Source organism: Cynocephalus volans, chromosome 2 (assembly GCF_027409185.1).
Source record: "Cynocephalus volans isolate mCynVol1 chromosome 2, mCynVol1.pri, whole genome shotgun sequence".
NCBI classification, from domain to species: domain Eukaryota; kingdom Metazoa; phylum Chordata; class Mammalia; order Dermoptera; family Cynocephalidae; genus Cynocephalus; species Cynocephalus volans.
The window spans coordinates 205,679,826-205,693,473 of record NC_084461.1 but is presented as its reverse complement, the minus strand read 5'-3'; the positions used below and the strand labels follow the sequence as shown (position 1 = coordinate 205,693,473).

At 39.4% G+C, this 13,648-nt stretch overlaps 1 pseudogene; it reads left to right on the top strand.

Moving 5' to 3' along the window:
• The first annotated feature begins 5,809 nt into the window (after positions 1 to 5,809).
• Positions 5,810 to 7,952, top strand: LOC134370759 (ras-related protein Rab-14-like; annotated as a pseudogene).
• The last annotated feature ends 5,696 nt before the right edge of the window (positions 7,953 to 13,648 follow it).

The window sequence follows — 13,648 nt, the reverse complement described above, 5'->3', positions numbered from 1 at the left end:
TCAAAACAGACTAGATTTCTCTCTCTCTCTCTCTCTCTCTCTCTCTCTCTCTCTCTCTCTCTCTCTCTCTCTCTCTCTCCTCTCTCTCTCTTTCTCTCCTGAAAACTGAAGGTTCCAGCATAACAACAAAATACCTTCTGCTCTAACCCTTAGGAAAAAGTAACCTGATATTGATCAGGTTTTTTTCTATTGTCCTGTTTCCTTGATTCCACCTATAAAACCCATTCTGCTATTTCCCAGTGGGATTTGAGACCAAATAAGTCCATTTACGATGGTGGCAGAAAGGGATATCAATTTAGAGAGGTTGACCAAAAGTGGGGAATTGTTAAATTAAGTTTGGCCTAAAGGTTTCTTCAGACATATGAACTGTAACCTAACTTGATGTGTAAACAGACTGTAACCTACTCTTGTAACCTAACTTCAGGTGTAAACCTACTCTTGTAACAAGTAGCCAAGTTTCATCCAATTACTGGAAGCCTACTGTTCAAACCATGTTCAAATAAGGCGAATGCCCAGCTGTAACCAATCCAGCTGTTCTGTACCTCACTTCCATTTTCTGTAGGCCACTTTCCTTTTTCTGTCTGTAAATCTTACCCAAATACATAGAGTCACTCTGAATCTATTCTGGTTCTGGGGCCTGTCTAATTGACAGACTGTTCTTTGCTCAATTAAACTCTGATAAATTTCATTTATCTAAAGTTTTTGTTTTAACAAACCTAAATGTCCATCGAGGAATGAATGGGTAAAGAAAATGTGGCCATTCATACAATGGAGTATTGTTCAGCCTTTAAAAAGAAGGAAATCCTGCCATTTGTAACAGCATGGATAAACTTGGAAGGACATTTAAATTTTTCTACTAACCTTAGAGAGGCAGAATGTGTGTGTGTATATACACACAGCAATATGGCCCAATAACCCTAATTGCTGGCACGATCCCTAACACAGGTGCAGTTACCACTGAATAGTGTTAGCAAATGGGCATTTGACACTTCTAAGCTTTTGCTACTTGTAGTAGAGACATCTGGATTTGACCCCTAGCCACCATGTGCTCATGTTACTTAGAAGGACTCTGAGATGACCCCTGAAGTCAGGCCCAGGAGGAAGTCATTTTGGATTCCAGATGAGCTGCTAGATTATATCATGTGATCAGAATATGGGAAGTGACTAGAGGGGACTCCCCCAAACCCGGCTGTTGACCCACACTGCCCCTGGTGGCTCTAAGAGTAAAGCCACCCTCTCCTCCTCCCCTAAGTCTGGCCCATTCCTTGGATTTTTTTAAAAATATTTATTCTGGGAATTTCCCAATGTACATAAAATTAGTGAGAATGTATAATGAACCCTTAAGTACCTGTCACCTAGATTTAAAATATATATTCAAACTTTCTAAATATGCTTCATTTATTTTTTAACTTTTTATTTTGAAATTATTACAGATTGATTCACCAGAAGTTACAAGGGTGGTACAAAGAGATTCTCTGTCCCCTTCACTTAACTTCTTCCAATGGTTATATCTTACACCATTATAGCACAATTTCAAACTGAAGAATTTTACATTAGTACAGTGCGTGCTTGATTCTTTGTCATTTTGTCACCTATGTAGATTTGTGTTATCATCACTTCAACCAAGATATAGAACTGTTCCATCACTCCAGAGATCTTGCTAATCCTTTATAGTCACACCCACTTCTCTCCCATTCTCACCCACTCTTCAATATTTCCAACCCCTGGAGACCAGCAATCTACTCTACATCTCTGTAATTTTGTCATTTTGAGAATGTTATATAAATGAAATCATACAGCACATGACATTTTGATATTGGACATTTTTTTCACTCAGCACAATGCCTTTGAGATCCATCCAAAGTGTTACATAAACAGTTCATTCTTTTTTTATTATAGAATAGCATTCAGTGGCACCTATTTAGGGACATTTGGGCTGTCTACCATTTTTGACTGTTGTAAGGAAAGCTACTATGAACAGTCGTGTATACATTTTTGTGTGGACATAGGTTTTCAGTCCTCTGAGATAAAAGCGCAGGAGTTCAATCACTGGGTTGTATGGTCAGGGTCTGTGTGTATGTGTGTGTGTGGTTTGGGGTTTGTTTGTTGGTTTGTTTTTATGAAACTGCCAAATTATTTTCCAGAATTATTGTATTATTTGGATTCCCACCAGCAATGTTTAAGAGATCCAGTTTCTCTGCACCCTGTCATAACTTAGTGCTTATTTTAGCTGTTCTGATAGATGTATACTGATATCTCATTGTCTTAATTTGTATTTTTCTAATCACTAATGATAATAAACATCTTTTTACGTGCTTTCTTGCCATCTCTATATCCTCTTCAGTGAAATAACTGCTTGTGTCTTATGCTCATTTTCTGATAGGATTGTTTCTTTTTTTCTTTTGAGTTTTGAGTGTTATTCAAATATAGTATTTTAGACATGAGTCCTTTGTTATACACATGGTTTGCCAATATTTTCTCCCAGACTATAGCTTATCTTTTCAACCTCTTCACGGGGTCTTTCACAGAGCAAATTTTTTACAAAGTCCAATTTATTGATACTTTTTCTTGTGTGGATTGTGCTTTAGTGTAACATCTAAGAACTTGTCACCAAGGCCTATGTCCCAAAGATAGTTTCCATGTTACCTTTTAAAAGCTGTATCATTTTATGTAATACATGTAAGACTATGTTCCATTGTAATTTCTGTGTAAGGTGTAAGTTTAAGGTTGACGTTCTTTTTTTTTTTTTTTTTCTATTCATATCCAATTGATGCACCACTACTTGCTAAAAAGATTATTTATTCTCCTTCCATTGAATTGCTTTTATAACTTGGTCAAAAACCAGTTAGCTTACTTGTGTGGGATTCTTTCTGGGTTCGTTATTCTGTTCCACTGATCTATATGTCTATCCCTCCACCCCATATCACACAATCGTGACAACTATAGTTTTATAATGAGTCTTGACATCAGGTAGACTGATTTCTTTCTCTTTGTTCTTCTTTTTCAACATTGTTTTAGATATTCTAGGTCCTTTGCATTTCCATATAAATTTTAGAATAATCTTGGCTATACCTAAAAAAAAAACTTAGTGAAATCTTAATAGGAATTGTTAAACCTGTATATCAATTTGGGGAGAACTGGCATCTTCAGTATGTTGAGCACCTCTGCCACAAACAAGGTATCTTCATTTATTTAGAGCTTCTTTGATTCCTTGCATCAGTGATTTGTAGTTTTCAGTGTACACATTGTGTGCATGTTTTATTGGATATATACCCAAATAACTCATTTTTGAACCATTGTAAATGGTATTGTGTGAGAAGTGTGTGGGGGGGGGAAATGTCTCTTTTATATAAGGTTAGAAATCTGGAGACTTGTGGTGGGACCCAAACCTGAGAGTTGGTGCAAGACACACAGACTTACAGGTAAAGTAAAGCAAGGATGTGGGTGCAGTGCATGGGGGAACATTGGGGGGACAACACATATGTATAATCAACTATGTTACAATTTAAAAAGAGAATATTGGGGGACAGCAACTGTAGCCTGGACCATGCTGACTCCTGGTGGCCATGGCGACATCTATGTATCTATTTTTCTATATCATCCCCAGTTGGGTACTAGGATTGTCTATGACAGGAAATTCCTGATAAGTGTCACATTTTGCTTACAGCCAAAACATGCATTGCACTCTTCCCTGGGACCAACTCACTATTCCAGAGTCACCAGCCCTGCCAGTGTTGAGCCTTCCAAAGAAACCCCCCAGAATCACTTGGGGGATGAAACAAAATGAAACACATCATACTTATTGTGAGAGGAAGTGGTGCCCTTCAGACCCTCCTCTTGAAGAGACACACAGTCAGCTGGCAGGATCTTTGTTGAAATTGTTGGAGGTTTGCAATCCCAGCCCTCTTTGACCCTCTCTCAGAGCTACTAGTTCCCTTTCCTCTAAGCAAACACTAGCCAATACCTCCATGTACCTGCACTGACACCAGCAGCCATCATTGCAGGGGAATGGACCTCATGAGTAGCACCTGAGGTGAGGGCAGGAAGGGGATGGGGGACCCTCTGATTGACACCCCACATCTCCAGCTGCACACTCTGCAGGTACCCCCATTACTTGCCAAGGTCAGTTCTGTCATCCACACTCAGGCTCAGAGGCAAACTTCCCTAACCACCTCCTGAGGAGAGGAACTGAAACTACCACAAGACCTAGGACCTAAAAACAAAGGGAGGAGAAAATTTGTAAGGGATTGCTGTGAGTCCACCAGTGTAAACAGACTAGGAATTCTCCAGGTCGATAAGGAAAGGGAAGCTTTAAACCATCTTCTAAATTGTGACTTAAGAGGGATGGGGTTCACCTATCAGAAATGGATTGTCTCAGCATCTGTGTCCAGCAGTCTTTGGGCCTAAAGGCAGGTGTAAACCTGGAAGGTCTTGCCGTCCTGCCCTGAGTCATGGCCTCATGATGGGGAGAACCTAAGTTTCACCCAGCAAGAAGTAAACCTTCCAAACCAGCTGACATGTTTTTTAATTTAGCGAATATATACCAAGCACTAAAACTGTTGGGAAGGAATGAAATTACATGCAATGGAGAGAGATGCTTTCATATTTACTTCTTAATTACCTTATTTGAGTAATTATTAACAGTGTCTAAGATCACAGTTAGGAACAGGGACTTTCATGGACTAATCCGAGTACAGATGTTTTTACATACTCGTGTGCTTTGAGCAAATATGTGAAACTTAATAGGCCTCAGAGGCCATTCCTGCAAATGAAGTAAACAATATTCCCTAATTCACAGGCGGTTGTGAGAATCAATAGGTAGACCATGTACAACCTACTTGGAACTGAGCATGGTAAACACTGGGCCAATGAACGTTACTTATTATATGAGCAGTTACCCACCTGCTCCAGAACCGAGTACAGTCCTCTATATCCCAGCACCATAATACTAGTATTTTTCCTGAAATAAAAGGTGAAATTTTTAGAAAGCCTTAAGATAACACATAATCTCAGAGAGGTCAGATTCAATAGATTTCCATCTTTTATGGTCATGTACGCCTGTAATGATACCTTAAAACTTCATAGGGTTTTTTTGTTTGTTTATTTGTTTTTGATTATTTGCATAAAGAGCCCAAATCACCCTTACTACTTCTTGAAGGTACTGTTCATCACTGAATCTTTGACAACTGTCCTGCAGGGGACATTTCTTTTCTCTAAACTCTCAGCAGCATGAAGCATTGAGAGTCCGTTGATACATATCCTAGGGCAATGGGTTGCATTTGTGTCTGAAACTTGCTTCTCCTTAACAGGAGTCTCTGTTCTTTACCTCCCTATATTACTACCTAACCGAAAAGTAACACTTGAAGGTAATAGAAACTTCAAGGAATATAAGTATAACTTTCACCAAACTAACATTCCCTCAGAAAACTACTATAAACTCTATATTAATTTTTTTTTTTAAAAAAGAAGAGACAGAAGTGTGGAGTCATTCATTGAAATAGGGAAACTACCACATGAGGTTTGTAACTCTCTGTTGGTTTCTCTAAGATCATTATTCCCCAGCCTGCACAGGTCAGTCAAAATACCAGCAGACCATTGTGAGAGTGACAGGATACCCTGTGCAGGGAGCACCGCCCCCTTGGACCAGCCAAGGAAGACTCTGAGGGAGCCGCAGGAGCAGTCACCACTGCCACCGCTACAGCCGCAGCACGTCTTCCCACCTGCTTGCCAGGGCCTCGGCTGGGCTGACTACCCTGGCCCCCTCTCCTGCCACATCCACACTCCTCTTCCTCATCCTGATGCCTCCCTCACACCCGGAAAGCTGCCCAGCCACCAGCAAACCCCCAGTGCCACCATGGCAACTGCACCATACAACTACTCTTACATCTTTAAATATATTATTATTGGGGACATGGGAGTAGGAAAATCTTGCTTGCTTCATCAGTTTACAGGAAAAAAAATTATAGCTGTCTGTCTTCAAACAATTGATGTTGAATTTGGTACAAGAATAATTGAAGTTAATCGTCAAAAAAATAAAACTGCAGATTTGGGATACAGCAGGACAGGAGTGGTTTGGGGCTGTTACCCAAGACTACTACACAGAACTGCAGGAGCTTCACAAACTCAGGAATGAACGCACAATAGCAACAAACTAAAAAGATACATTGTTGCACATGTGCACTAACTCCACCCCCACACAACTTGTTTACAAGAAATGTGCTGCTCAACCCCCAACCAGACCTGAGCCCAGGGAGCCTGACTAAATTATCTCATTTTCCCCACAAACCCCTTTAGCAGCTGATTGACAGATGCAAGGAATCTCATCAACCCCAATACTGTAATAATTCTCACAGGAAATAAAGCGGATTTGGAGACACAGAGAGATGTTATATAATGATGTCGGAGGAAGGGTCTCTGGGGCCCAGTAGGCGGCTTGAACCCACCCCATCCTCAACCCACCCCATCCTCTTACCAAGTTCTTGACTCTGGCACAGGAAAGAATTCAAGAGCAGAGTCACAGTAGGAAATGAGAACACATTTAATATAATGAATAAGAGACACAGATCTCACAGAGAAAGTGCAGCATAGCTCCAGATACTGACAAAAGTAAGAAATAGATACTTAAAGTTCAGTACAGAGTGCAGGCTGGCTCAAGAAAATGAGCAGCTGCTTGCTGAAAGTATGTTTGATACAAAAAGAAGTACATACTCTGCAGGCAGAGAGTGGGCTGGCTCCAGCACAGTGAGCAACAACCGCCCCACCTGCTGCTGGGGCTGGCTTCTATAGTTTTGCTATCTGATGAAAATTCAATTCAGATGGTGGTTCCCAGTTATGTAACATGCTCTTGCACATGCTCATTTGGTCTCCTTTTGGAGCATGCACATTGGTCAGATTCTATCACACATACCAGACATATTCAAGAATATTCTGCGCTCTTTAGCACCCCAACTGGAAGGTCATTCAGCTACCAGGGTTATATAACCATTCTCTACTGAGCTTGTCCAGATACTGGATTTACATAAGCCAGCCCCTTGTGGTCTCATTTTCCCCAAGTTGGTACCAAAAATAGGTCTAACCAGCAACAATAACTTTCCTCTGGGGAGGGCCTAGAGAAGAGGCCTGAAACCTTGGGAATGGCTTGTAACCCACAGCCTGTAATCCTGTAACCCATTCCCTGTAATCTGAGCCCAGGGAAACTGAGCACCTGTATCTCAAGATGAAGAAGCCAAACAGATTACTAAAGAAAATGGCTTGTTGTTCCTAAAGCAAGTGAAAAAACAGGAGAGAACACAGAAGATGCTTTCCTTAAGTGTAGAGCTAGGGCTGGGTCTGGAGCTCATAGACCCCTCAAGCCCATTGTCCGGACTGGGTCAGAAACCCTGCACATGCAGGTCTATGAGCTAGGTAACCAGAAAAGGTTCCTTGGAGCCTTTGTTGAAGGAATAGTAAGCTTTATTGAGCACACACACATCTAAGAGCTAGGCAGCCCAAAGAGAAAACTCAGAAACGCAACTGCTACTGGCAAAGTCCAAAGAAAAACTGAGCAGCTGCCAGCAAAATAAACATGTTCTATTTTTAGATGCATGCTCTCTGCCAACCAGTAGTTCAGGCTGCTGCTCCAGAAACTCTGAAGAGCACATGATAGCAACAAACTAAAAAGATACATTGGCGGGCATGCGCACTAACTCCACCCCCACACAATTTGTTTACAAAGAATGTGCTGCACCACCCCCAACCAGACCTGAGTCAGGGCGCCTGACTATTCTATTTTCCCCACATTTAAGGCTGTCAAGAAAATCTATCAGAACATTCAGAATGGAAGCCTGGATCTGAATGCTGCCAAGTCTTGTGTACAACACAAACCCTCAACTCCTCAGGGAGGCCAGCTAACCAGTGAACCCCAGCCCCAGAGAAGAGGGGTAGCAACCACTTTGCTGGGGCCCCTCATTTGATCTTTCATCTCTGTCTATTGGAAGCAGGACTTTTTACTGCCTTGTTGTCTTCTGTACATCTTACTGGATTTAATTTTTTAAAAAAGAAAAAACAAAACTCTGTTGTAAAGCAGTTTAACACAATACTAAACTGCTAAACAACTAGATGTAATCAGGTTATCAAAGGCAAGTAGAGTAATAATCTCTCCTGCATGGTAAATCTAGACAATTTTTCCCCTTGATTGTCCTCAGGATAGGTATGTCACCAACATATAATTTAAACTGAGCACTGATGCTGGACTTCATAATTTTTACCCTCTCTCTTGGCAAGGTTTTGTCTCGTTGTACAGTTTAATTTGATATCTTAAGCCTTTCTCTCATCTTTAACTGTACAAGTATGTCTATTGTAAACAATAAATTTATTGCTGTGAAATGACTTCTGATGGTAGAGAAGAGGTTCTATAACTGCTTTTCTTTTGTTTTTGTTAGATAAATTCCCTGTTGTGTAGGTGGCAATTTTCTTGAGAAGATTTGCTTGTCTTTGCCTTTAGCAGGAAAATATCCATTTATCTTTTCTTTTGTGCTTAAAGAATAGCTTTATCCTTTTTTATCCAATTTTTTCCTTTTCCCTTTAACAGAAAGTAAATATGTATAAAATTTAAATCCTTAATCCATTTTGAGTTGATTTTAGTATACGGTGAGAGGTATGGATCTAGTTTCATTCTCCTGCATATCGATATCCAGTTATCCCAGCACCACTTGCTGAAGAGGCAGTCCCTTCCCCAGTGAATAGGCTTGGTGCCTTTGTCAAAGATCAGATGGCAGTAAGTGTGTGGGTTGATTTCTGGATTCTCTATTCTATTCCATTGGTCAGTGTGTCTGTTTTTATGCCAGTACCATACTGTTTTGGTTATTATAGCTTTGTAGTATAGCTTAAAGTCAGGTAGTGTTATGCCTCCAGCTTTATTTTTTTTTGCTGAGCATTGCTTTGGCTATTCGTGGTCTTTTATTGTTCCATATAAATGTCTGAATAGTTTTTTCCATTTCTGAGAAAAATGTCTTTGGAATTTTGATGGGGATTGCATTGAATTTGTATATCACTTTGGGTAGTATGGACATTTTCACTATGTTGATTCTTCCAATCCAGGAGCATGGAATATCTTTCCATCTTCTTGTATCCTCTCTAATTTCTCTCAGCAGTGGTTTGTAGTTCTCATCAACTCAAAATGGATTAAGGATTTAAATATACACCCTGAGACAATAAAACTTCTTAAAGAAAACATAGGAGAAACACTTCAGGAAATAGGACTGGGCACAGACTTCATGAATACGACCCCAAAAGCACGAGCAACCAAAGGAAAAATAAACAAATGGGATTATATCAAACTAAAAAGCTTCTGCACAGCAAAAGAAACAATTAAAAGAGTTAAAAGACAACCAACAGAGTGGGAGAAAATATTTGCAAAATATACATCTGACAAAGGATTAATATCCAGAATATATAAGGAACTCAAACAACTTTACAAGAAGAAAACAAGCAACCCAATTAAAAAATGGGCAAAAGAGCTAAGTAGGCATTTCTCTAAGGAAGATATCCAAATGGCCAACAGACATATGAAAAAATGCTCCACATCACTCAGCATCCAGGAAATGCAAATCAAAACCACATTGAGATACCATCTAACCCCAGTTAGGATGGCTAAAATCCAAAAGACTATGAACGATAAATGCTGGCGAGGCTGCGGAGAAAAAGGAACTCTCATACATTGTTGGTGGGACTGCAAAATGGTGCAGCCTCTATGGAAAATGGTATGGAGGTTCCTTAAACAATTGCAAATAGATCTACCATACGACCCAGCCATCCCACTGTTGGGAATATACCCAGAGGAATGGAAATCATCAAGTCGAAGGTATACCTGTTCCCCAATGTTCATCGCAGCACTCTTACAATAGCCAAGAGTTGGAACCAGCCCAAATGCCCATCATCAGATGAGTGGATACGGAAAATGTGGTACATCTACACAATGGAATACTACTCAGCTATAAAAACGAATGAAATACTGCCATTTGCAACAACATGGATGGACCTTGAGAGAATTATATTAAGTGAAACAAGTCAGGCACAGAAAGAGAAATACCACATGTTCTCACTTATTGGTGGGAGCTAAAAATTAATATATAAATTCACACACACACATACACACACACACCCACAAACCGGGGGGGGGAGAAGATATAACAACCACAATTATTTGAAGTTGATACAACAAGCAAACAGAAAGGACATTGTTGGGGGGAGGGGGGGAGGGAGAAGGGAGGGAGGTTTTGGTGATGGGGAGCAATAATCAGCTACAATGTATATCGACAAAATAAAATTAAAAAAATAAATAAATAAAAATTAAAAAAAATAAAAAAAAATAAAAAAAAGTAAAATTTAAGGAATCTACCATACATTCTGCATGTATTATTTTAATGAAAAGAATTAATTGATTACTGGCATAGGCACAGTATAAAATACCAATTTGTATAGTATGACCTGTATGTAACCATGTGTGAGGAAAATAGAGTAGTTTAGTCAGGCCCCCTCACCTCAGGTCCAGTTGGGGGTGGTGCAGCACATTATTTGTAAACAAGTTGTGTGGTGGTGGATTTAGTGTGCATGTCACCAGGGTACTTTTAGCTTCTTGCTGTTCTTGTGTGTTCTTCAGTGTGTGAAGCAGTGGCTTGGCAGAGCTCGCATCTAAAAATAGAACATGTTTACTTTGCTGGCAGCTGCTCAGTTTCTCTTTGAACTGCCTAGCTCTTAGATGTGTGTGTGCTAAATAAAGACTATTCTTTCTTCAACCAAGGCTCCAAGGACCTTTTCCTGTTACCTAGCTTGTAGACCTATGTGTGAAGGGTTTGTGAACAGGCTCGAGGGGTCTGTGAGCTCCAGACCCTAGCCCTAGCTCTGCACACAGGAAATAGCTCTGCACACAGGAAATAGATACAACTGCAGTTCACAAGTAATACTGGCTCCACCCCTCAGTTCTGGCAGTGTTTGGGGACATTATGCTGGAAAGAGATCCTAACATCAGAGGACTAACACTCGCAGATTCTGTTCCATCTTTGCACTGTGGCTTACCTGCTGACTTTCTTAACTGTTCTTGTGCAATCAACAATGTGCTAACCTGCTTTTCTCTTTCTGTAAATGTTTTGCATTCTTGCCATATTGCACAGAAAAAGAAAAACATCTGGGTTTATTATCACACATTTTAAGCTTTTATACATTTATCTTCTTGGAATGGTCAGACTGTGATCCAGACAGACAGAACCACAGGTATGCTATTAAAAGATTTTAAATTGCATATTTTTAACACTTCAATGAAATAATTTAAGATAACCCTTGTGTTCATAGAATGAGGGGCTATTTTACATGTTGGCATAAATTGTTTTTTTGAAAGGAAAAGTGTTTCTAATGGTGTTTCGGTGCTTGTTCTGATACAAAGTAAGTTATTACTTTGCACTAGGTGGTTTGGCCACTGAAAGAATACTGTATTGCAGGAGACACAATCTTATTTCTTTAGCCAACTAATTTATGTTTTACCAAGTTCTTCACTTCTGTTGATTGATTTCTAATTGAATTTATGGTTCAGTGGCTAAGAACTGAGAAGTTATTTGAAGTAGGGTTGATAAACCTCAGTGTATTATATAAAATGCACTCAGCTCAACTGTTGTATTTAAAATACATGTTTTTAAATCCCTCTTTGCAGATAGTAACTAACATAAAAGTACATCTTTCCAGGTTGTAAATATGTGGCAGTTCCAGAGTATTGTATAGTCAATCTTAAATAAAAGCCAAAACTGGAATATGCATAAAATAGGACTTGACTAATTTGTGGACTCATCTTTTTGTCTTTGTTTAACTTAAAAAATAATAAGAAGAAGATTCCTGGCATATATTGGAATATTCTGTTAAAGACTTACAGTGATCCATTTTGCTTATGCTGTTGCATCACAAGGGATATGCCCAGGGAGCATGACCAGCCTGTGTGTACATATTTACAAAAACAAAATAAACAAAAACAACCCATTGGGATATAAGGTATCAATCACAAATTAAAGACTATGGCTTGTTTAGATGCAATACTTTTATTCCCAAATTAGTTACAGTGGGTCTTATTGGTTTTTGTGACAGAAGGATTTATTCAGACTACTGTACTCTTCATTTGATGTAAGACAATGCTATTAATCTAAATATTTGTAAATAAATTGCCTGTATGTAGATTTAATTAAAATTGGTTGCATTATTTTCTGAACTGTTATAGATTTTTTTTCTTTAGGTGAGCAATTATTTAGCATAAGCTGTCATTTTTTTGCAGAACTGTCGATTGTTGTATGAGAGAGTTCTACATATGTAGCATATAAAACCACATCACTAAGTAAGTGAGCTACAATTTTACCCTTGTGTTTGCATCACCCTTGCAATCAATATATTTTCAATCAACCTTTTTCGATGTGAGATCAGCACATTTGGTGGCTGATAGTGTTCTCCCTTGACTGTACTTGGGGCTGAATTCTATTATTCTGTTATTAGCCTATTTAGTCCCCTGTGATAAAGTTGGGTGCTCAAAAAAAAAAATACCAACAGAAATCCACAGTGTTTCTCAAGAGAAGGGCCAGAGGACTAAAGTTCCAGGGAGGTTGGAAGTTAAGGGGAAATATCACAAAAGGGAGCACTTATTTAATCCACTGCTAATCATAGAGAACAGAGCTTGGGTGTTGGGTACAGCCAAGGTAAAAGCAGGTTGGAACAAATACAAATACTCTTCAAAGGAGGATAATGGAATAGAATATCACTATAACACAAGTGCCATGATGCCCATTAAGCAATAAAAAGACCTAGAAATACAAACTGGAAAATGTGACCCACAATAGAGAAAGAAAATTGGTCAAGAGAAACTGACCCTAATATATAGAGATAGAGAATAAAACAGTGGTTACCAGGGTCAGGGTGTGGGGGAAGGAAATGTGGAGATGTAAGTCAAAGGACACAAAGTAGCACATCTGTAGAATGAACGAGTTGAAAGATCTAATGTACAATATGAGGACTCTAGTTAATGATAATGTATTGTTTTCAGAATTTTTATTAATTGAGTACATTATAGCTGCTGTTGCCACAGGGGGGAAATGGGTAGTTATGTGAGGTGATGGATATGTTCATTTATTCCATCATATTAACCATTTTACTATATATATTATCTTATAACATCATGTTGTATATCTTAAATATACACAATAAAATTTATTTTTAAAAAAGGAAAGAAATTGACTGAGTTTCCCCAAATGTTGTAATTAGCTGGAAGAAAGTGAGCCAAGATGCCAGGTACCAATCAAGCTTTATTAAAGGAAAAGAAAACCTACCAGGCTGTGCTCAAAGTGGTGGGCAGACCAGGGCTGCACTCAAAATGGAGGACAGCACCAAGTGTGGGGTGGTAGAGCTTATATACCATGCCAGGGGCTGGCTGATACCATCAAGGGGGGGCATTATGCTAATGTGGAAACTCCACCACCAGGGTCGAGAATTGCGCCCTTGCAGAAGCAAAAGCTTTTCTGCTTAAGTCACGAGGCTTCTCGTAAAGGGAAGGGGGGAGGGGTTTGGTGCTGGAGTGGAAGATGAGGCCAGTGGCTATTTTGTGCTTATTGTGTGCACAATGGCACTGGTCATGTCCAAGATC